Below are 26092 nucleotides of genomic sequence, written 5' to 3'. Positions count from 1 at the left end.
GTTTGAGATGATAATTAGGCCTGTAGAATCTGGTTTATGACCTACCATTAAATAGTTTTTATTCTTTCCATCTAATGTGCTGATATCTTTTCTGTGCAAAAAGGGTATCCAACAGTCTTCAGAAGAGAGGGCTTTATGAAATCAGCTTCTTATCAAATCATTAGATTTCATGGTCCCAGCTCTTTGGTAGGCTCTTGGGAGTAATATCTGTGTGGTACCAAAGGAACTCACATTACTGTGTTTTCATCTCCGTGGTCTGGATGCCTCAAAACTCACTTTTTAGGAGTGGTGGAATTTGATTCATGCTGCAGAATGTGCTTACACAGATCTCTGTGAGATTTTTCCCCTTTCTATACAATAGGCAAAACAACTTTTCAATTTTTATTTTTCCTTTCCCACAGCTCTGTCCTTCACTGGAAACATGATAACATATTTAAGCAATGAACAACATGGCAATTTAACATTAATCCTTAATGTTATTGAAATGTTAAAACCTACATATATTTCACTGTCTAATAAACCATTCTAATTTCTTTTACTCTGTTAAATTCAGATGTAATTTAGGATGGAAAAATACATTTTAGAATTACACCTGCAGCATGTAGTATTAGTATGACTTTTTCATGGCATGACAGTGATGTTTCTACAATCTATACATATTGATTTAGGCTGATAATAAACAATTTGATTAGGCTCTATCTATAGGCTGTCATTTCAATCACTGTCACTGTTCCAATAGAGTGGAAGGCAGATAGCAGACACATATGGCAAGATTTCTCAAAATAAAAACTCTGGCCTGATTAGAGCCCTAGGTTCAGTGAATTGGACAAGACAGCTCAGCTGCCAGGTTATTAACTCCCTCAGAAAATACTCTGCCTTTTCCCTGGGGCCAGCCTGAATATTCTGATCTGGATCGATAAGCAATCTCCGGTGTGTACAAAATGCCAGCTAGAATCATTTGTCTCAGTGCAGTCTCCTCACAAAGGATAAAACACCTGCAGTATATGGCCTTCTCTCCCTCCTCCCCCACCTTCCCCTTTTTAACTAATGACCCACAAAGAAGGAAGAAGTAACTGAATCTGTTCCATCATCAGGAAGGCTCTCTCAGGTTTGTTTTAATGATCACAATGGCCACCTTTCAATCTTGCAAAAATTATATCAGTCATGGTTTCCCTGTGGCATGTTTATGTAAGTAATGTGAACCACAATGTAATGACAAGTGTACAGATGTCATTGTAAGAGGGCCCTTGGCAAGAAGATATCTCAGAATGTCAGAATTTTAATAAACCGTGGACTGCTGGTAGGGTTCTCTTTGGTGCTTGTCTTTTATATTTGTAATGTGTGCTGTGATCTGTTGCTTGGGCCTGAGATTTTTCAAGAGTGTTTAGCAACAAAGGATATTTTACAATTGATTAGAACAGAGTCATTTTTTTCCAGAGTGGTGGTGTTTTCCCAATCCATTACATATCTGTGGTTTTGTTTGCAGCAGTGTTGGATTGTAGCCATACAACTTGTACTTTCTTTAGATGCCACAAAAGGAGTTTTTATCTGAGTGAATTCAGAACTATTCAAAGCTTTTGGATGTTGACCTATTAATAAGCCCCTCTTGACTCAAATAAGAATCAAATATCTGCAAACTATGAGAAAATCCACAAACCTCCAAGTTTCTCTCATTCATTGGTTATTTGCTACACCTGGAGTCACAGGACAGAACATCTCACTTCCACAAGTCTGTAGCTGTGCATGTCCCGTGTTTTCAAGAAATAAAAGCTGAATATCCTCAGCAATCTACACAGAATTTACCAAGCAAGTTTTGACACTGAATACCTGTTTCTGAGTATGGACAAGAGTCTTTAAAGAATAGTGGCCAGTTTTGACTTATTTTTCAAGGCTGTAGAGCTAGCTCCTCATCCAGCTGTTAATGACAGCATCATTCTGACCTCAGGTTAGGTGACTGTTCATATCTGTATGCCTATAGAAAACTTATCTTGAGTTAATGTAAACTGAAAATCCATACCTAATTAAAAAAAAATATTTTTTTTTTAATTTGATATTTGCTTATGACAAATTATATAAAAGCATTTTATGTTTGTACTGCCATCACTTCAAAAAGGAAGGTTTGCATTTACTCGCTGTCCTTCTTTGCTGCATGGAGTGCCTTGCCCTCATAATATCCATAAATTAGAATACTGCTTTCCAGACAGCTCCTTTCATATTTGCTATCCAAAACTTCAAGAACTGAAGATGCTTTTTAAAAAGAACAATGTAAGGAAGAGCTTTAGTGAATTGATTTCTCAATGTAGAAAACATATTTCCTATCAAGACACTTATTAGAATGTTTATCTCAGAGAAAATGCACACAGTTTATATGAAAAGCTGATGTTATGTTAATTCCCATTATTATATACAGATGATATTGAGGAAGATGGAACAAAGTGCCTTTAAACCAAAGCTGATGACATTTTTTTTCTTGTTTGCTACAGTTTTATTGTAGTGAAATATGTTCATTTTAGCAGTGGAAAACTGCCCTAAATAGACAGCATAAGAGCAATAAGATGTCACATTGCAGAGCACAATTTAAAAATGATGTGCTCTAGAAGTAAGGCTTTTAGACATTTTGGTTTATGTATTAAAACTTCCCACAAATTTGATTGAGAATGAGCCTTTGATGGATATTTGCTGCAGTTATGCTGCATTAGACTCGATTTATCCACCACCTCTCATTGTTGCTATTGATTGATTTTTAAATTAGATGAAGGCAATCAGTAAATACCACCCAATCAAGTCCTAAAAACATACAGGAGATTAGACAATTTAGGGTAATCAATGAAAATATTCTGTGATTTGCTACCACTCAATTTTGACCATAAATTACGACCATAACTTGCAAGTTAGTAAGCCATAAAACAAGTGGATGTGACAAGAAAAACTACAAGAAATGAATTAAGGAGATGAAGAGGAACCACTAGTGTTATCATTTAATGAGACAAAATTACTCTTTATACATATCTGGCATTGCTAGTTGAGTCTTGCCAACAGTATTGGAGTACAGGAGCACTAACACGTCTCTTGTTTTTCTGGGGTTTGGGGGGGGTTTTGTGATATAAAATCTGTTCTTTTCTGTAACAAATCAGTTTGAAAAAGAACTAATCTACCTAATTTTGTTGCAGCAAATAAATTAATGCAATTTGAGGTTTAAAGCCTGCTGCTTACTGAAACGCCTCACCTTTATCTCAGGCTTGCAAAGACTAATTTTAAAGTCACACTTCTACGTGGTGTTATTTTCTACAAATGTTATAATGTAGCAAAAAATTAATGACAGTTTAGACCAACACTTGGAAGAAGCTGTGCTAATACACTTTCTCTGTGATACATGTCACCCATTTTCTATATTCTCACAAGTCTCACTAGAAACTAATTCACATATCTTAAAAAATCTGGTTTAAAGCTTATTTTCTAGTTGGAAATAGGTGTCCCTGTTTTTTTCTATTTATGGACTTCAGTATCTATTTGTAATTTTTAGGCAGTGTCTATGTGGTTCTCGGCTGGAAAGCTGCTTACAAATATATAAGCAACTATTAACAGCTATCAATTATATTGGTATGAATTGGTGAAATAAAGCAAAAATTTATGGTAAATCTGCTCCCTTAAAAATGTAGTACAGATGTGATACTGCTGAGCAGCATGGAAAAATCTTCCTGGGTAGTGCCTTTATGAGCCTCTTTAGAATAAGGAACATTTGGACAAGGAGACCAGAATAATTTTGGGGAGTGTTGATCATAGAAAAGGATGAAAGATACTTTTGACAGGAGGAAAATTTATGTGCCTTTTTCTACATTAAACAGAAATCTGAGAGACCTGAAAACTGCCCAGGACATTTTGAATGGTAATCAGATTGTAACAGAGGACAAAAGCAAAGGAATACAAAAACTCCCACTGCATTCACAGCAAGTAACTTTGTAGAGCTGGATGGTAAAGTGACTCCTTTGAGAGCAGATAAATGCAGAGGTGGAATAAATATTGAAAATATTTGGATTTATATCTACCATTATTTAATTAATTCCCAGTAAAGACAGATTTCATGTTGCAGCAGAGAAAGCAAAACCCCCAGAGTCAGAAGAAAGCATCAGTGGTGTTCCAAACAAAAGATTAGTCAGCAAATACTGACTCTGTATCAGCAGGTGGACTCTGTGAGATAATCCAGAATTAGAACTTTGCAAGGATTTCATGCAGAAATTCCAAATCCTTGCTGTAGTAGACAAATGTCTGGCACTAGCAACTTTCAAAAAAAAAAAAAAAAAAAAAAAAAGAAAAATAAAGGAAAGTAGGAAAGTAGTTGTTCTTAGTTGATTCTTTTTTAATAAAAAACACATTTCCTTTAGCATAGGGTTTTAGAATCAGGATTTACTTTTCTGTGCAAGTCCGTGGAACAATATAACAGAATAAGTCCATGTAAGTGCTAGGCCCCTTACAAAAACATGTTTCTCTGTCTTAAAAACATTCCCCACTTGAATTCTGAATTTAACAACAGAAAATGTCCAAGTCTGGTCTATCACATTTTCTGCCTTGTTAAGTACATCTGTCTAAGGCAAACCAGTTTGAAGGATTATGTGAATCCCTAATAGAATATAAAACCTATCCCAGCTTACAAAATATTCTTTAAAAAAATATAATTGAAATGGACTTTCCTTTACCTCCTGCATTTTATCAGTTTCTACATGTTCACAAGATTTTAAGAAAGAAGTAAATTCAGTGCTAATAATACCTTTTCTTCCTTCCATATAACTTTGGTACTAGAGGAAGCTTCTGTATCTTTCATCAGCGATATAATTTCTAACAAGTACAATAAGACTGGAAGACACTTAGTTCTCAAAAAAAAAATTTCTCCCTCTGCACGTAACATTATTTCTGAAATCTGAGTTTCTAGTATAATTTGAAATCTCTTTTGAAAATACATTCCCAGCTTATTTCTAAAAGATTCTGTATGTGATTGAACCTGTGGTAGAAATTTGCAAGATACACAGTTAAATTGTGAAGGCAGGAAATGAAACAGCTCAGAATCTGAACAAACTCTGGTGCATTTGCATTCCCATATTTAAATATTTGCCTGAATTACTCGTGAGCTATAACTTTTCACTCACTGGAATTTTTTGCATTCTCTGTAAGTAATAGTGTTAAGACAAATCAATGTTTATATTATTGCAATATATAATAGTATCATATTTAATCTCATGTTTGTGTGAATTAAAAAACATTCAAAACCTCAATAATCTCTAGTAAATGAGGACAGGAGAGGGAGAGAAAAAAGAGAACCCCTGACTTAAAACAAAGACAGGGACCTACTTGCAGCTCCTGATGGACTGATGCAATACAATGAGCTGGTGTATTCAATATAACTTTTAGAATAATTGCCTGGGAGGTAACCAGAAGAAGTACATTTTACTTTATCATGGTACATAAATAAAAGGGCAGACTAATTAATCATATAGCTTACTAAAAGTGCTTTTTATTTTGCCATTTAGTATGCCAGAAAGATCATTTTCTTTAATGTATATACCCAGTATTAACATGATTTAATCCATCATGTTCTGTATTATGAAATTACTTTGTTTTACTCCCTGATCCAGCTGAAGATCATTAACCCACACTATTTTCTAAGTCATACATCATTTGAGTGTATTACCTCATATAGCAAGAAAGCTACTTCCCTTGGTTATACACTCCAACTAAGAAATCATTTTTTCTGGATGTTGCTGACAAGAGGAGCTGTTTTCATTAGAAAGCAGATGGTTCACTATTTCGATTCTGTTTTACCTTCACATTTGCTCCAGCTCAGAGTTCTTTGCTGCCAGTTACCTCATTCCTCTCACAGCATCCCTGTCCTACCTCCCTGACCATCCATAAAATGTGCTAAACAAGCAAGGGCTTTGCCTTCCCCCAACACCCTTTTTTTAACTCTACATCCTCACTGGTTGTAAGTCAGGCTTCACGAAGCAGTGAAAGTGAATCCAGTCATCCGAACAGTGAGTTAAACTCCCACAGTTCTGCAGGTGTTTCTTAGCTGAAAGTGCCAAAGGTGTCATTTACACATTCAGATCTTGAGCATGGACTGAAGTCACACTGCTGATGAATTTGCTCACAGAGCTTTAAGGCAGAATCTGGTCTCCTATCATTTAAAGTAGTTTGCAGTTTTGATGTTTATGATAGTGATATTTTCATTGCTGTATTCTCTGAGTCTGTAGGATGCACATTCTCCCTGGGCTGCCCTGGGTGCCTGGTAAGTGTCAATAAATAGTGGTCTGCAATGTAAATGAAAGGTCTGCAAAACAGAGTAATGGATCTTTTTGATTCAGGATGAAGACTGAATAGTTCCTGGAGATGTGTCTTGGTATTTTTAGAATGAAAAAGTACAAATGATGTTTTAAAATAGAACACTTCAAGTAACAGAAGTAACACTTGATAAGTTTCAGACTGGTTTTAGTTATCTACAAACATTTGCCTTAAGAAGTAGAATTTCATTCCAGTTAGGCAAGGAGACCAAATACGTCATTGCTTAAGCAAGAAAGCCACTTATGGGAGATGAAATCCTTAGTGGTAAAGCCATCAGTACATACCTTCAGTTCCCCTACACTGTGTTTTGGTTTGGATCATTCCATTTTGAGGATAATACTCAAACAATGCAGTAATAAATTCTACCTGCTTTGTGTAGTTTTTTCTGGTTTCTATAATATCTATCACAAATTCTGTTTTTATTATAGCTTTATGAAGTTTTCAGGGAGAGGCTTTAATTTTTTATTTTTTTTTGCACATACTTCATGACATGTCAAATTTACCTTTTATTATTGCCTCTTGCACTTGCCATGTGTAAAGATCCCACCTTTTATATGCACACTGAAAACTAATACAGAGTTTGACAGGAATAAGAGGGTATTGGGAGGAGTATTTGATTTTGTTAATTTGAAGGACAACCTGTTCAGTAATCTTAAAGTGCATCATAGGTAGAATTGATTTAAAACAATGATCTTTGTAGGGTTTTCATTGAAATTGAAGGAAGATGCCTGTAGTGAATGTTTTGACAAAATTCAAAGAAAAAAAATCATAGATTTGGAATTGTTCCAAACATATATGAACACCAAGGACAGTGTTTAGTTATACTTTAATAAACAACTCTACAAAGTGTTCTGAATGAGCTGGGGGCAGACATAACTCTTCAATATTAAGCAAAGCCAGAGCTGAAGGTCAGTCTGCAGTTAATAACCATGCTCAGTTATACAGTTTTTATGATGACACAATATTTAAGCTACTGAACCTGGCACCACAAATAGCCATGCATGTTGTGCAGAATGAAGAATATGCAATTGGTTGAGCTTGATTTCAACCTGACTGTTTATAACACCCATGGATTCTGGATTCTACTCTGTGCTGAAAGAAACCTCAGCGTGAGGCTGGTTTATCCACCCTGGATAAACCTCACAGCCATAATTCAGCTGCAAATAAAACAGAGCAAAAGTAGGAGGTGCAGGTGTTGCTGCTTGCATATCATGAGCCATAAACTGAAAAAGGTAAGGCATAGAGACAGATTATCTTTTGCAGGAGGAGCTGGGTGTAGCTGCCACCAGGGCTCTGAAGGCAATGCCTTTGCACAGTGGAGCCTTTGTTGCAGAACTTTGAGCTCCTCTCATTGGTGTGGACAAGACTGCCAAAGTGATGAGAAAAGAACACAGCCTGCACAGGCTTCTGCAGGGACTGGATTATCCCACACTGCAGTATGTGCAGTGTCAGAATTTACTCCAGTAAACAGAGAAAAGATGGACTTTTGGTTTATGTCTCTGAGTGCTCCCCAGAATGGTATTTAGCATTGATGTCACCAAGGCATTTTTTTTCTGCTCAAGAAAGCATTTGAAACTACCAAATTCTGTTGATGAAAGTAATTATCAAGACTGAAAAAGGATATAACAACAAAAAAGTATGAACTGTTGGTATGAAACTTTGTTTTCAGTATAAATAAGTTCGTGTATATTAAGTAAGTTCACAACTGTTATTTATTAATAGCAGTTGTGAACTTACTTAGTATACACAAAAGTTTTTTTTTCAAGCCTTTATTTTGTCCCTACCAGAATGCTGACAGGATAATCACAAAACAGTATAAAGCATCATACCCTGTTAAAATAATTCCAAACAAAACAAATGAGAATCCAGGGGGGAATTATAGCACAGGATCTTGACAAGGCGAAATAGAAAACCGTAAAGTACACCAGGTGTCATTGTAGGATTTGTGTGTGAGTGACTGTATAGAGTGCACTGACACTCCTGATGCTCAAATAAATCACATGGAGAAACTCCACCTGGTATTCTATGGGAATAAGTTAAGTACACTCTTCAGAATTATATCAAAAGCAGTTAAAAATATAAACCATTGAAATGTGATAGGACAGCAATTTATTTATGAAAATGCCACTTGCATTTTTGAACACTGTTCAACTTCCATGCTTGTTTTGCTGTTTTCAGATAACAAATTGACCATTTCAAATTCATAATGAGGTATGAAATGAATGAGAGGGTACTGAGGGTGAGTCATTCATTAATCATAAGCAAAACAGGGATGAAATCAAGGACACAGGAGCACAAACTGTAAAAGTAATAGGTTGCATAAATAGGTTGCATAATCTTTGTATTTAATATTAACTACATTATGTTTTTCACATGAGTTCTGAGAAATTGGGGTTTTATGTTTACATGAAACTAATCCAAGGTAAATTTTACTTCTCAATATTATTTTATCCTAGAGGTTGCCCTCTTTTTAATAAAGTAAAAGACAATGAATTCTAGCTTATCACACTGTTAGGAAGATTTTATAGAAGGGTTAGCAGGAACACTGAAGCCTACTGCAACTTTTAATTTAAGATATTCCACTTTTGACTAGAATGTACCAAAATCTTCATGTTTGTCATGGCAGATCTCCCATAAAGGACATAAATTCACCTGGAATTAGTTGTTTTGGCCAAAATAAGTTATTCTTCATATTCATCTGTCAGAGAAGGACAGAACAAGAACTATTATTCAAACCATTCTGTGTCTTTATCCTTCAAGAGTTCAATCCACAGTGATTACACAATGTGCAACAAAGTTGTTTACAGTTTGCAGGTGATGTGAGTATTTAAATAGTAGGTGTAGCTCAAATAGACATAATAAAAATCATTTGTTACCCCATGTCAGATTTCAACAAAAAGCCCCAACAATAAACCAGGTTGTAATAAGGCAAGGTGAAGTGGTGGCACAGCAAGGAGTCAGCTCGCTCCAGAATCACTAAACAGATGCATATCTCTGCTGCAAATCCATTCATCTGGATGGAGCTTGGATTGATGTTACTCTCTGTCATTATTTTGGAGTTCAGTGGACATAGAAGGAGAAAGAGGAGAGAAATCAGTGAGAGCTCTGCAGATAAATTGCTGTTAAAACCGTGGGGTTTTGTGGCCCCCAGTGTGGTACCCACGGCCATCCCCATCAGCTCTGTGTGTCTGGAACTCTCCTGTGGAGCAGGAGTGATGGGGGTGACCAGCATTCCTGGAGCCACGTGCTGGGATCCCAGTGATGGGAGTGACCAGCATTCCTGGAGCCATGTGCTGGGACTCCAGTGATGGGGGTGACCAGCATTCCTGGAGCCATGTGCTGGGATCCCAGTGATGGAGGTGACCAGCATTCCTGGAGCCATGTGCTGGGACCCCAGTGATGGGGGTGACCAGCATTCCTGGAGCCATGTGCTGGGATCCCAGTGATGGGGGTGACCAGCATTCCTGGAGCCATGTGCTGGGATCCCCACACAGCTCCCAGCACACACACCATGGTCTCACACCAGGGGCTTGGTGGTCCATGCCAGTTTATCCTTCTGCACACACAAAGTGGAGATACTGAGCAGATCATGGCTCACTTCAGTCCTGTTGGGATCACAGGGCTCCCTCTCCAGGCAGATGAACTGGTTGGAGTCACTGGAGACAGGCTGCAGGGGCACTGATGTGCCCTGGGACCTGCCCTCAATGAACTCAGGTTTAGCCTGTGTTTGCACCAGGGTCTGAGCCCCTTCCTGGCTCCTCCAGTCCTGATGGAGGAGCTGCACTTGAGCTGCTCATTATGGCCTATGGTTGTCCCCACTGTCCCACCCTGTGGCTAGCAGTCTTTAGTGAGGGACAGGCAGTGCTGCAGCCCTGGGTGGAAGGGCTGGAACCCCAGGGGAGAGAGGAGCTGTTCTGTGACCTGGGCTCTGACTGGCAGCAGTCCCTGCTCACACTCTTGCTCAGCTGTAATTAATGCATGTTCTTTCAGGGCATAGCAATGTCTGACTAAGCAGTTGCCTACAGTTACAGGAATTAATACAGCAGTGGTTAATATTTAGATAAAAATCATGATTCCTCAATATTTCCAATTGCAGTTTTTGCAGCTTGAAGCAAAGTTGTGTCTGCAATTCTGTATTCAGGAGGAAAAAAATTCTATTGTTAAAAGTACGTATTCTACCAGCTCTGTTTGTTTTCCATAACCCTGGATGAAGAAAGTATCTTAATTTTAAAAACTCCTATTAAACTAATTTCCTGTCTTCTCTGCTGCAACATATCTACATTTGATAAATTGTATTGGTGCTACTTTCACACTGTGCTCGAGGTGTTTCTTCCTTATATGAGAAGCTATATATAAGATGCAAGGTGTTAAAGCCAGTAATTGTTAGTGGTGCTTTTCTTTCTAAAAAATATAAAGGACACGCTCAATGAATAGATTCATGTACACCAAAACTGAGGACTTTTGCCCAAATATCTGAAAAACCATACATTCCACTAAGGCCTGTGTAAGTGGGGAGATCTTTCTAATATATTTACCTTCACCGTAGGTGCAGGTGGTTTAAATGTGGTGTTCTGGTTTAGATTCCAGAGCAAATAGGTTACCTATGATATTATCATTCTCGGGAATATATTGCCAAGCAGTGCCTTTCTCAAGCAGTATGGGTAAAGGGTTCACTCTGTCCCCCGTGGTCCTCTGCTTGAATGCTTTTCCCAAGCTCCAGATCAATCTTTAACTCCTCACTTTTAAATTAAGATGAAACACCGTGAAGAAGAAAGGGAGCATAAATACTTCCAAAATCCTGAGAGATAGGTTTTCTCACTCTTCCCTCTCCTAAGCAGGACACTTAAAATGATGAAGCCCATGAAGTCTTCTCTTTCTGGGACCAGGTATTTCCAAATTTTTGGAAGCAATCTTGATTTTTTTTTTCAGCAGAATAAACTTTTTTTTTCAAGAAATCCTTTAATGTTACAGTCTTCAACTCAGTACCAGAAACATTTTGCTATGGGCCTGAGAACAATCCAGCTCTGCAGAGCTTCTGTTATTCTGCTGTCAGAGGCTGTTCCTGCAGCAAAGTTGGAGGGTAACTTCATATCCAAAAGGTAAAAGGTAAAAAGAGTTTGGCTTTTGGGGAGACTTGAACTTATTTACATCTTCAGCATATTTGAAATTGCTGTTGAAATATCTACCAGTGTGTTCCTGAAACGTCAAAGTGGAAGGAATGTGTTTTAAGCAAATGCCCTTTCCCAGGTTAATGATTAACACTGTGAGAATTCAGCTTGGTATTTACTGTATCATGACACAAGTAAATTGGACTCCAAGCAAGTCATTATCTGTTTGGGGTTTTTTTTAAGCGTGCAATGCCAAATTATTAACTTTTGTGTAGAAGGGTAATAAAAACACGGGTCAGGCAGTACCCACAGTGTCTTGTGAAACTCATTTTTTCACACCCACTGTAGTATATAAAAAAAAAAGTTCTTACAGAAGGATTCCTGTTTCCAATGCAATATCTAAATCATTATATAGATTAAAGAATTACATCTCTCTCTTCATTATTGAATTAAAAAATAATCTTGCATTCTCTATTTCTCACTCCACATCATTGCAAAGTGCACCTTCTGTTCCCTGCATGTTTCAATGGACCAATCAATTAATCTATTTTCCTGCTTGATTTTGGTATGATCACAAACATGTCAGCTCTATTCCTATTACAAAATCAAAATTTTTAACCTTCTTAATTCTACAGGAAGGGGGTTTTGCTTCACTAGAAAAGTACTTATTTTTCTTGAAATGTAAATATTACCTTTCAGGGAAAATATTGCCTGGAATATTCTGCCTGAAATGTGAATGCTTCAGAAAATTACGAACATCTATATTGTTGAGAATTTAGGTTAGAAGAAAAATACCTGGACATTATCCACTATCCCATTGTTAAGCCTTCATCTAGACCTCCCAGTCAGCAAAGACTTTAAGGTTCTAATTGCGTTTTGCAATTCCCAATTTTTTTCATGGTAAGCTGGCACTGTTGAAAGGCTCAAAGGTGCTTCACCTAATTTTCCTTGTATCTCCAGACAGTATATGGCCAAGTTATTTAGATACAAATAAGCCTTGAGAATATCACCAAATCCATTCTAATTTTATTCATGCCTTGGAGATAATAATTTAAAGAGCTAGTCACTGCTTGCAATTAAGCATGGAGAAAATAGATCCGTCCCATAATTTATGTCTGCAAAGGTTGGGCTGGATTTGTAATTAATGTTTGCTCCTTTTAATGAAATACTCCAAAGGTCTGCACTTCTGTCATTCATGGAGGTAATTTTTCAATTGATTAGTAAAATAATACTTGAAAAGTAAATGCACCTGCTTTAGCACAGAAATGTCTTAGTCAAGTAGAGACAATGATTGGAGTGCTAAAAAAATATCATTTCAATACAGTAGAGACTGGAGTTTTACTCCTCCAGAATTCAGAACTCCCACTAAAGAGGGAAAAAAAGAAAAGGTAATTAAACCTCCAACAACTTCCTCAGCATGCTTTCATGCAGTTTAATTCCTGGGTGGTTTTCAGCATAGCTAAATACTTTTAGGAGCACACGCCTGAACTGCAAGTGAAATATGTCTGGAAAGCATAAGTTACAGCAAGAAATAATTTTTATATTTAGTATTCTTGGAGGGCAGGATCAAATAATTTCATTTTGGAAATTTGATTTCATTCTGGATAAACACTTAAAATTTGACAGCCTGGTTGTATTCTATTCTTATTTCCTTTTTAGGATCAAACATCTTCAAACCTGCAAAGCAGCAAGACTTACAGAGTTGGTTCCCTGCAACTGCTGGTTTAAAATGGCTGGTAATGTCCTTTCTACAAAACACCCACTATTGAAGCAAATGGAATGAAATGAAATGAAATACAATATAATAAAATAAAATTTAAAAAAAAATAAAATAAAATAAAATAAAATAAAATAAAATAAAATAAAATAACAACCCACTTCTGCCTGTTTTCAGGAAGTTGATAAGGGTTTTTTTTTAATTAATCACTCCAAAAAACATATTTGATGACTTCTGCTGCTTTGCTAATTTAGTCATTTTGACCCAAAGATTTACTAATCCTCTCCTCCAGACATCTCCTCTTTTGTAGGAGTGAGTGTTATGGGAACTGACTGTAAGTTGACCAGACAGGATGTAGAGCAGGAGACAGAGTCCGTGCCAGGTTTCTTGAGTGCCACAAACATGGTGATCCCAGAGGTTTTGGACCTTGTGTCACCTGGGACAAGGATTTTCCTTTCAGATAAAGAAGCAGGAGAAGGGAACACGTGTGCTGGAAGAAGCCCTCATCCAGTGCTCAGCCTAAGGGAGCAGAGTAATCCAGACAGGGGAGCAAGGGGATGAGAGGCATCAGAACATTTAACTTTAAAGATAAGTTTATAGTTTTAATGCTGCAGTTTTAAGTGTTTGAGTCACCTGAAGGATCCAGCTCTTATTAAAGCATGAGCAAAGCAGCACCTAAGGACTCTTAAAAACCTGCACCTTGAACTCGGTATAACTCCCATTAAAGTCGATGGATGCTGAGTCAGACCTTAATTCTTTTTGCATCTTAGAGATTCAAAAGGTGAAAATCCTGGCACCACTGATGTTTTGCCATTGACCTCACAGGGTCAGGATTTCATGCTAAAAGCCATAAAATGCCACTGACATTTCGTCACTGCTGTCTTGGATCAGATTCATAACAGTGACCCAGGAGACAAAAATCTCCATAATCCATTACTAGTGTGCATCTACCCAACACTGTCTCACCACATTCTACCTTTTTTAAAGAGAGGGAATAATCTATAATTTGAGCTGCCTTTATTGTAATTCAAGTAAAGAGGAATGTAAAAATAATAGTATTCATTTTTCAATCACACTATTTTAACCTTCTAAGTAAATTCTTGATTATTTTATAGTAATTTAATTAGGAAATTCTCTTTTGGAAATAAGGACATTTTGTTGGTTGGTTTTTTGGGGTTTTTTTCAATATCTGTTCTAAAATGTTGTTGTAGTAAAACTGGAAGGCAAATTTCAGATTTATAGTACAGTTGAATGAAATGGTTATGATTACCAATGAGAATTATGGGGAGTTTATATAATTTATTAATGATCCTTAACCAAGTATTTAATTAAAGACCAGCTAGAAAGATAATCTAGGTTAATAAAAGGAAATCAGGAAATGAACTGATTTCCATAATGTAAGAGTACTTGCAATATATGATAGATACTACATATCATTAGCAGTTAGATACAATAAACTGATAAAATACAAAATTATTCTGGGTACTCCTCCCCATTAAATTTTCCAGATTGCAAAATATTGACTGTGCATTACAGATGATAAAAGTAATAGATTCCAAGTTTACAGATAGAAATGTACTGAAAAATACAATTTAAAATTTGTGTAAGAAATAATATTATATACAGCATGACTGCTTTGGCGTAGGTCATTGCATTGCTTTGTGGCAGACCCTTTGTCCAATGCTTTCAATTGTAATTCTGGTTCTTCCCTTTGGCAAAACTTGGTGTCTTATTAGCTTTGGTTTTATAACTCCCATCATAGTGCTAGTCTTGCTACTCTACTGGAATCGATGGGTTTGATGTCTTTAGATACAGGCATAGCTTGAACTGGGGGTGATCTGCTTATTAAAGCAATAGATGTTTACATTTGGAAATGAAAAAAGCTTGCTTGTGAGTTTTGCGCAAAATTTCCTTCATTCAAACTTCTCTTTGTTAAATAACTGCAGATCTTAGAGATGTTAGGGATACTTATACTACTTAACTTGGTTTCTCTGACCTCTTTCTGGAGAAGTCTGTGGAGACTAATGTAAAACTCTCCCCTGTATTTCTAGAGGAAAGTGGTGTGAACGTTCCTGTTTGTGTCAAACTGCACTCCCAGTGCACGTTCTGAATTTACTGGAGTAGCCTGGGCTTTCCACCCTCAATGAGGCCTTGGTGTCCTCGGAATTTTATGCAATTGAAGGTCCAAGTCAAGAGTGGTATATTATTTCAAAGGAATGTGTATTTAAACACAGGTTAATAATATTTTAACTGTTTACTTTCCTGTTAACATTAATGAAAGCATATATTTCTATGCTGTGCCTTTGAAAATTAATTTCCTGGACTTCTCCAGGGATATAAGGGTTGTGTGCAATGCATAGTTTTTCCTTGTACTATTTATTAAGGGAGGGTTATAATCTAGTAGCAACTCCCTTTGTACACTAATTTTTAAGCCCTTTAAGTCACTTTTAGTTGTGCTGAATTTTGAGGTGAAGATGAAGCTCTCCTTGTCTTTATTGGGAGTTCTTCTTAGAATGTGAAACATGTTTACTTCCAGAACACCATGTAAATATTTCTTAAAGAGGTACTTTGCAAATAAGCTATTATGGTACTAAAGAAAACATTGATTAGTTTTAAATGGCAGTAACAATTCAAGTGTATCTAAAGACAAGTGCATTTTGTTTTGAGATTAAGCCTCTGAATTTAATAATTGAAGGAAAAAATACAATAAGGTGCAATAGCAGAAGCTTCTGAGTGAAGTGCATTATGCAATTATGACTGCCATAACTACAATTGCCTTTCCAGATCATAGAATGTTTTTTCCTCAGAGAAAACAAAGCAATTTTTATTAATTTTTTATTTGGAAAAATGTACTGTTTGGAAAAGGTTGTATGCTCTGTGATGATTCTGATGATTCCATTGATTCAGAAGACCAGTGGGCTGGTTCAGGAGATCTGATACCATTTAAGTGAATGCAGTATGAAGCTGAAGCAATGTATTTATTTTTAGCTTTGTCAAAGTTGTTTTCAAATGTGAAAATTGTTTTTAGGGGATATCTTTGTCAATTGAGGGATATCTTTTCCTCAAATCATGTTACATTTTGCTTAACGTATAGAAGACCAGAATTATTAGAAGATAGATTTTGGCTGTGTATTGTGCAGTTTAACTTGGTGAATTGCCTTAGTCATTTACTGTCTAGATCAGAGCCTGACTGTACTACTCACAGAACCTGTGTGCTGGAAAGATCCCGTGTGATGGATGTACCTACATGGTCAATTTCTTGGAAAAGGGAATACTATAACCTCCTCTTCATCACATAAAATAGACCCAGAAGTAGGACTAAAATTATAGTAGCAAAAATTCAGACTATACTTTAAAAAAGTAGGGATATTAACTAAGAGGTTTTACTGTATTAGGCTCAGAATGATAATGAGGAAAAGTGGTGGGAAGATGTTTGGCTTATGGAACAATTTGTTAGTGGAAACCACAGTCTGATCCATAGTTCAGAGAGTTTGGTGTAGTTCCAGTCAGAGGCATATTTTAATTGTGATGGAGTAAAGATTCCCTCATATGAAAGAAATGTCATGGCTAAAGTATAAACATGAAGTGTAGGTGTTGAAAATTGTAGGAGAAGGGAACACCAGTGACCTCATCCCTGATGAGTCACCCCTATATCCAACAAAGATAAGTGTGATAAAAGGGTGTGGACCAGCTGGTGGGGGATCATGAGGAAGTGAGATCCTGGGGACAGAAAATCACTGCTGTAGGGTCAGTCTGGGTCTGCAGTCAGAGCCTGTTGTTGGAACCTACAGTCTAACTAGGAAAAAGCCTGCAGTCAGAGCCTACACACTAATCCCTGCAGTCATGGTTTAGCAGGCAATAACCAGCAGTCAGAGGCTGCAGGGGAAACCTCCAGCAGGAGCTTCTGCAGCCAGAGTCAGTGAATGGGTGGAGTCAGGATGGCTGAGCTGTAAAGAGGAATAAACCAGGACCCTTTTCATGCTGTGATAAACCAGAAGTCTGTGTCTTGGCTCATTTCTGCCCTCTAACAAGAGGGCTAATGCAACAAATAACTTTCCACAAAGAAAGATTTCTAAGAGTCCCTTGTTGTTCCTTGTGGGGTGTAGGTTATGAATGAATGCTACAGTTGGATCCAACCATATAATTAATGTGCATCTTGTTTGCTCAAATCATGGCTATAACTCCTCTGTGTGTTGCAGCTCTTTGTGTTCCATATCAAATTTTCTGAAGTCACTCATTCTGTTTTCCATGGATGCTTGTGTGTTCATACAGACATGTGCACTTTCATTTGCAGTGATTTCTCATCTAGCATAGTTTTGTAAAGACTTCCAGCTCAGTAGTGTTAAAGATGATAAATGAATATATAAATCTAAGAGGAAAGTATTAAGTTAATAGTGAAGAGGGTTTTTTTGCATAAAATAAACATGGTTTCTAACATTTCACAAAGTCCATTCTCAGCTTAATATGTGCTGATAAAGATCCTTTCTATACAACAATTTCCTCTCATCTTGTGACCCCATATCTGCCGTTTTTCCTTATGTCTATTCCTTTTAAAATCCAATTTTCTAGTTATACTAGTATTTATTAAAAGCTTGACTGCAAGGTCTTTGTTTACCCAAAGATCTATTTTCATCATAACTGTTTATAATGATTAAACCTCAACAACTTAAACACTTTACACAAAATAATGTATTTTCAATAAATTGAAATATTAACCAATCATATGTAATGGTTCAGTTCTAGCAAATGGATTGCTAGAAATCCTTAGGGTTTCATATAAATTGAAAACTGTATTGACTGACCAGGCTGCACTCGAATTGCATTGCATTTGGATCAAAAAGCATAGAAAAAGTTCTCATTATAGTTCCCTGACATTAATTTGAGCATTTTTATATGTGTGTCCTATTAAGTACTTTAAGTGCTTTTTGATAATTGTGCTTTGTAGTTTTTACAGCACTTCAGCCTATTCCCAGTTCAATTTCCTCTTTTATCCGATGTTTGAAATATTGATTTCTGACAGATAAAAGCAAACCTTATAATCTCAGCAGCATGCAATAAGTGAGTAAGAGGGGGCTACAGAATGCATCAGGGAATGGTCATATTTGAAACCGTCTTTGTTTTATTACATTTCGTCAACAGAATTTACTTACCGCTCGCTGATATTTATGTAAAAGCAGAACTCCTGATAGTCCGGTGATATTAGCAGTTCCTGGTATACTTTTGCATTTAGTAAGATAAAAGAAGAAACTCCCTTGGTGGTTGATGATTGCAGCTGCTTAATCTGCTGTCAACTGGCTTGAAGTAACTGTGATTTATCTTCCTCAGATTGTGCAGCGTTGTGTCCGTGAACTTCCAGAGTTTGCATTAAAAAGTGACAGAACATCAGAGTGCCAGAAGCTTTTCATATCGTGGCCTTGAAGGTAAAAGCAAAAGAAACTATCTTGGTCTGTGTTTGGGAACACTGTCCAAAACCTCTCCAAAGCTCTTGTGACATTAAAGAAATGGGTTGGGATTTTGACCACTGACTAAATACAATTAAGAGATGCAAAGGAGTAGCTCTGGTGCTTTGCATGTTTTTGGGATGTTTCTTCTGCAATTTCTAACAGCTAGAAGGAGGTATCCAGTCTAATGCCATGAATAGTTAATGGTATGCTAAGAATTCAGTTTGCATTTATTTCCTTTTCGTCATCCAATATCTCAGAAGTAATATTCCCTTAAACATCTCTACTCAGCTCCATCAGCACCCACAGTACACGAGCAGAATATACAGGGAATCTGCTGCTTCATTCCTGGCAGTATTTTGTCTGAAGTTGTGAAAATTCAGAATGCTATTTTAGAAGGTGAGGAAAGTTCCTCAGTAGCTTTGGCAGTCAATACTAAATCCTATCAAAGTGACAATGGAGGAGTCTCCATCCTGAGCACCAGGTTAGGAGGAAGCTGAGTATCTTTCTCTTGAGGCATCTAAGGGAGATCAATTTACCTGACAACAAAAGCAGGTGAAATAAAGGAAGGAGAAATATGCTTTTTAATAACTTAGACATTTTTAAGATGAATATCGATTTTATTCAACCCCAAATTAGCAATTGTTAATTCAGAAACTTTTTTTTTTGCTCAATCCTAGAAACACTTAAAATTATTATCTTGCATCTTGATCTTCACACACTTGGGTATAGAAAGGTTTTCAAACAAAAGACATTTAAAAATGCTATTTTAGTTAATTTTGATTATTATGGACTGGTGCTGGAATTCTGCCAGTCACTTAGCAGAAGTTTACTCTCTGATCAATTCAAGTTTTCATTACCAAGCAATTAGTGTTTAAAGTTTTAAGTGATAAGCACTTAACTGTGTTCTGAAAATAGTGGGTTGGTGATGGCAAAGCCTGACAGTGTTCTGAAGAATGGCAAAGCCTGGAAAAGTGATTTGGTTAAGGCTGTCTGGGAAAAAAGATCTTCTGAGCTCTCCAGGCATTGATCATATGGTGGAGCAGAGCTTGCTTGGTGGCAGAACGTGCTGGAGATGCTGCATGTAGGAGAGAGAGAACAGAGGAGTAATTAGAAAAGCTTGTTAGCCCAGGGCTTGGGTTTAATATGGTCAGAGCCAGAGCTCCAAACACAAGGATTACACAAGTGAGTCAGTCCTCACTCCATCCTGATGCTGACATCAAGGTATGTCATGACTTTCCCATGACAGTGTGTAAGCACAGGCAGGAAATGCTGACAGAAAATGAGGGCTGACTGGAGTTAAGCTTTGCAGGAGGGTTTCTTAAGTGATGATCTGACAGCTGGGAAGCTTGGGCTAGCTGAACCACAGAACTGAAATAATTAAAGAGAAAAGACAAAAAATGATTGAATTTTATTTAACAGCAATGTTATGCCATTGAATATTCAAGTACAAATCTGTAAGACACAAATACAGCAACAAAATTTCTCCTGTTTTCGAATATGCTAGCTGCACCCCACCCAAATTTCTGTCTCAGCAGACCCACATAGAAATGTGTATATGTGCAGGTTACAATGCTGTATATTCCCATGTATACAGGTAAAGTATTATTACAAGGATTTTGCAGTGGGTGATGTAACTGTAGACAATGTCCATTAGAATTCCAAAGGAGCTACTTAGAATTTTTCATCCTGGATAAGTTATTTACAGTTCACTATTTAAAGGAAAAAGCATTGGAAAAGCTTTATCTTCTAATAAATCAAGACCATTACGGCATCAAGTCACAAAGCCTAAAGGTATAAAGGCAGTTGCAGAAGCTGTGTCTTGCAAAATATTATGTATACTGTATTATATTGGGTAGCTGAATTAGAAAGGCTTCTATGAAGAATTATAAGCAATTAGAAATGGAAAAGTAGGATGTAGAAGAAATAGCACTGGTAATTTTTGGTTGAGGCTCTCGTGAGACTCAGGTTGGGAAACAAGCCATGGAATACATCAATTGATATTTTCTAGTGGCCTCTGAATCTGACACTGTAAATAATGCTGCAGGCATGCACATTCCAGTATTATAGCTGATAGAACTATCTTAATGCTTTTATCTTTGAAATTTCATTTTAAAATTCAAACCTCAGTGTTGCAACAGATGGCACTGGACACATCAAACTAATGCTGATAAAACTGAGATGTTGAACAGCTTCAGAAGAATAAACTGTAATATCTCTAACCTTGTACATGGGAAGGATTGTGTTGGCCTCAAACATCTATTTAGTTGCTCTGTTTGATGGGAACTTCTTGTAAAAAAAAAGTTAATCAGAGATAATTCATCAGACAACCTCAGAGCAAGTTCAGGTGTGCAAGCACCTGTGATTAAATAGACATGCAGCTGTGGTCTGTCACCATACTAGTCACCCCTTACCATCAGCTTTCTTGGCTGTGGACCCACAAAAGCCTGTTTGTGGAACCCAAGTCAGTCAGAGCTGCATTCCCTGAACCCCAAAGAAGATTATTGTCAAAATCAAAAGGCTTCACAAAATCAGTTATTTTCCCTAGAGCACTTTCTTCCTATGGAAGAAAAAACTGCTTTTCTTCAATATATGCAGAATAAAATATTTTCATTTTTCCTTCCTAGATGGCTTTTTCTGAGGAGGACTTTTTCCCATGATATTGTGGTGTAAGACAAGCTTTCCCTGCCTTTTCAGGAGGGTCCATTATCTGTGCTTTAGGCCTCTGTTCCATCAATATTTGGCTTTTTGCATAGACATAACATGAAAAATACCTGTGTGGTAAAGGATTGTACAGTCCTGGCTTGTGCCTTGTGGTGATACTGAGATATGAGTAAGAATCACTGGTGTAACTTGCTTACATAAAAATATCAGTCTTGCACCTTGAAAGACAGGTATTCCTGACAACAACAACAAAAATGTGTCTGGCTATTAATGTTCCTAATACAAAGAAGAAAAAAACAAAAGAGTTAGAGATACGGAAATAAAAATCTAAAATAATGTTGACCCTGTAGTAAAAGCAGACATTCAGCTGTTACGAATTGGCAACGATCCACTGGTTTCCACAGAGCTCTGCTGATCATGCCAGCTGAAGAACTGACCCTGAATATTATCAAAGTTTTCTTGGAGGTGGCAGGAAAATAAATCCTTTACAATTTCCTCTTTAAGAACTCAGGATTTCCGTTTTTATAACTGCAAACTTTCAGAATGAAATGTGGAGCACAGAGACAGGCAACACCACTGACTGTGTTTGATTAGGGTAATCCTCTTTTTCCTTCTATGTGGTTACTACAGCCAAGCAATTATTTATCATACTTTCAATTGCTTGAAGCACTGTAGACTACAGGTTAAATATTCTCATGTCAATGTGAGCTTCTGCTCCAAGTTCTCATTGAAATCTAATGACTTTCATCTTCAAAAGAAATTTTAATGAGCTCAAAGTATCTACCCTTCTGTTTTAATTGTTATACTTCACATTCTGCAGATCAAAACCTCCTATTTTTCTTTTTTTTTTTTTTTTTTTCACCTGAAAATACTGTTGACAAGTTCTTTCCGGAGCTCTCTTCTTCTGTCCACTTTTTATTGGTCATATTCATGTAAGATATAAATCCAGAAATATGCAACACATGCACATTTAAACCTGTAACAGATCTAGTACTCACCCCTGAAGTATGGAACATGTGCCAGGCACTGTTGCTTTGATTGCCCTGAGATCAGGGATGTCTCAGATGTGGCTGCCTGTAACAGTCAAATAAAGCCATTAAATCAGCTGTAATAAATGTATTTACTACAAGTACCAAGACTTTTCCTGGATTACTTGTGGAACAAAGCACAGAAGGAAGTTTTTCTGTGCTCGTGTGTGTAGGCAGCTACACAGATACTGCTGTCCTCTTCTTTTGTCACTTCATGGGCCTGCTCCATGTATGTCTGAGGTGCCATTTGTTAATTCTTGTGTTTTCATAATTTGCTATGAGCATCCTTCTTTCATTCATTCTCATAAATATTAATTACTGTGATCTGGTTGAGTTGAATACAGGTAGACAGCTTTTCAAGTGGAAAGTTACTGGCTTGTTTCTATAAAACTGCAGTCTTGAATTCCAAGTTCTGATCAATATTTGGTGTGTAGATGAAATGGGTGTGACCTGGCTGCCAATGATGACTGGATTGGAGTGCTCCTATTGCAGTATCTGGCCTCAATAGTTGAGTTTCCAGTATTCTCCACAGGAAGTATTTGATTTGTTCTGTTCTTCCAATCCTTTAGAGAGAATTTCCCTTTTGTTTTTTTTTATAAAATTCTATAATCTACAGCATTTTAGTACCTTGCATTGAAGTGTGAAACATTGCTGTGCCAGAGAGGGTGGCCCTGGGAAGTCACTGGCATTGCATGTACTAAATGGAGAGAGACTGGGTGATTCTTTGCTCAGGTCTACAGATCTAGAATCTATTTTCTGTTGTGCTCCTCTGGTTGTGCAATTGATAAGTTTGTGAAGAGCTGTGCCCTGCTGTTCCAATAACAATGGTTAGCAGGCTGTTAAAGTGTTGGTCTCTGCTAATTACTAAAGGTGGGCCACCATTAAATTTAGATATAAACTGTTAATATATATCATCAAAAGTTTCATCATTAATGTTCTCACTCAGTTTTTGTTACTCCATGAAACCTTCTTGGGAGAATGCAGGGGAAGGATTTTTTGCTTGAGCATGAGAAATGAGGAATGCAGCACAAAAATGTTCTACCTGCATTTTAAGGAGGTATAAAGTGCAAGATTCAGTTGGATGCATATTGCACTCAAGAATGATTCAGGCCCTTGAAGCTCTACAAAATCTGTGTGGTGTTTAGAATAAGTGTTAAATCTGTTTTCAAGAATCCTGAAGTAAAGCAGTGAGACACAGGTCTAGATCAGATCTGGGTATTCTTAAAACTATTTTTTAGCAAAGAAATTACAAGCTGATACTTGTGCTCATCTCCCTATATGATGTTTTAGGTTTAGATCTCAGTTATTAGTTATTAGGGAATTTTCAAAATTGTTATTTTTTAGCTACTTAATTTACTATCAGTCATCCAAAGACAGATTGGTAGGATATAAATGAAATGCTATAATTATACAAGGGAGTGGGTCACTGACCTTTGGATTGCAATATCTTGTCTCTTTTGTCCTTTCCTTATACCACCCAGTCTACAGGATGAAATTGCATCTTTTTCTTTGGTTGTCTCAAGAATGAGGTGGTATTGGAAACTAGTGAGGCATGGCACAATGTAGGTGTTCATAGCTTGCAATAATTTACCCATTTTCATTTTGTTTGATTTTATTAACACCTGTGTCTCCAGGGAACAGAAGGAGCAGGGAAGGAAAGGAGAGAATACTTCAACAATAATCTAATGATCAGCACTTACACTCCCCCCCAGCCCTGCTGTTATGTCAAATGTCAAGATACATCACAGCCAAGCAATTTATAATACAAAATGCGTGGATATATAAAGGAAGAGGTGCAGATGGTGGGAAGCTGTGTGTCATGACATACACACAGACATGGAGGACAGCGAGGGAGTCATTAAAAATATGGATTTTTTTTTGTAATGCAGTGGCTGTTTGTCAGCTGGTGTAATTGGCATACATCAATGGAACCACTCAGAAATATACCTTCTGAGGAATTAGGCACTTAATGGAACTTAATCAAAATTCCTTACAGAAGAGTAAAAAAAATTCTTGAACATAATTTGGAGACAAAGGAAAAAGCACATAAGGAAATATGGGGTTGCTGAAGTTTCATCTGGGTATTAGTTTCTGGAGTATTTCTGTAGATATTGGTATTCTAGGCAGTAGAATGTCAAGATTTGCTATCAAGTATTCTGAGATTAGAGAAATTACAGTAGTAATTCAGTCAATACAGTATGTTATTTCAACATAAACAAATAAATCCATCAGCAAACTTTTAAGTCAGAATCAAAAGAAGAACTGTAGTAGTGTCATATCCTTTTCTTGTCCTTTTTAGTTGTTAGATAACTTTTTTCAGTAGGGTGTGAATTTAGCATTGTAATGGCTTACCTGTCAATATTGCATTTTTAATGTAATAAAATGAAATAGATCTGCACAGAGTAATATGGGGTCAACTCTATTTTTCTCATCTGTGATTATTTGATCTTGGTTATTAACAAAGCTACTTCTTTCTTTGCTAAAAAATAAATCATATGTGATTTCTACATATTCATGCAGATGTTATACTTTTAATAAAGCTTTTCCTAAAAGTCCTATTTGCTTTCCATTTCTGAATATGCTTCCCTGTATATTGTATTACTAAGGCTGGCATAGATAAAAATCTAAATGTCTGCCAGATTATGAAAAAAAAAATTAAAAAGGCATAAAGTAGCTCAGTTTTATAGTCTCTTCCATAAGGACTTAACATCATCAATATCTGACTGCAGTAACAGAATTTTTGTGGTTATATGCTCTGATCTTTCAGAAATAAATTCTCTGTTCACAGTCTCAATGGGCGAGTTTGTTCTTTTCTTTGTTTTCTTGTGATTCATAAATATGGGAATCTGGTGAGAAGAAGGGATTGAGAGGAAAAGAAAGGGTAAAGTGCAAAAAAACCACACAGGCATCTCTTCCTTATCATCTGTCTTGTCCTAGGAAAAATTGAAAGTAACACAATTTTTAAGATATGTATTACATGAGTTTAAGGTGTAGAGAGAACAATTCAGGTGTGCTGCCTGCTTCTCCTTTTTGACTCTTCATAAACATCCTCATTATTTATTTTTTTTCCATTTTGGGTACAAGACTAGAACAGGTAACGATGTCAAGTTTGATACTTAGCAAAACAAAAGGTTGTTGTAGTGTCTTATTGTGCGGGTACCATTTCTTGATAAAAGGCCTCAAGATGTGAATTATGACATCAATAAAAGCATATTAAAATAGAAAGTACAGCGTGGGTTGTACACTAAGAGAGAGCTGAATTTAAAAAAAAAAAAAAAGTAAATTGAAAATCCCGTATTCTTTTTTTTTAATGACTTGGGGTTTGAAATATCGGGATTTTGTGTCTTCAGCAGAGCACAGAAGGGTGTGTTGCACTGCAAAGGATAATGATCTCTGGGCTGATGTGGGATAACCCAGCTCTGCAGTCAGGAGCAGGGCAGCAAGGTGATGCTGCACTTTTATTGCACTCACTTGGAGGAGCTTTGTGCCTGGGCTGGTGTTTCTGATCACTCACCTGAGCTGGTGTTTCTGGTCGCACACCTGCACCATGGAGGTGGCAGGCAGCTCATTTAGAGCTACCACAAACATTTATACACATGGCAATACATCAGGGTAATCAACCTTATCAGAGCTGTGATTTAACATGCCTGTAAATCATTGGTTTCACTTAGCTGAATTTTTTAATTTTTTAATCATCAGGTTTTTTAGTTATAATTGAACATGACTAAGGTTTCAAACAAAACTTTATTTAAAATTTAAAAGATCAAATGGCTTTCCCCCCCGAAAATATTGCCTGGTCAACTA

The 26092-nt window shown here is 36.8% G+C and overlaps 1 long non-coding RNA gene across 6 annotated transcripts in view; it reads left to right on the top strand.

Annotated features, from left to right (window-relative positions):
* Nucleotides 1–11047: 11047 nt before the first annotated feature.
* The window catches only part of LOC310914000, an 86936-nt gene continuing 71891 nt past the window's right edge, over nt 11048–26092 (top strand). The window contains exons 1-4 of one of the 6 annotated variants that reach the window (XR_014590936.1): nt 11048–11216; nt 11302–11429; nt 13098–13174; nt 18481–18575. This is a non-coding gene — a long non-coding RNA (uncharacterized lncRNA). Of the gene's footprint in view, nt 11217–11301; nt 11437–13097; nt 13175–18480; nt 18576–26092 lie in introns of all 6 variants that reach the window. The other 5 variants (XR_014590935.1, XR_014590937.1, XR_014590939.1 and 2 more) reach the window with 5 other exon arrangements.

Source organism: Zosterops lateralis, assembly GCF_965231275.1.
Source record: "Zosterops lateralis genome assembly, chromosome: 12".
Classification (NCBI taxonomy): domain Eukaryota; kingdom Metazoa; phylum Chordata; class Aves; order Passeriformes; family Zosteropidae; genus Zosterops; species Zosterops lateralis.
The sequence above is the reverse complement of the archived record's forward strand: the minus strand, read 5'-3'. Positions and strand labels throughout refer to the sequence as shown.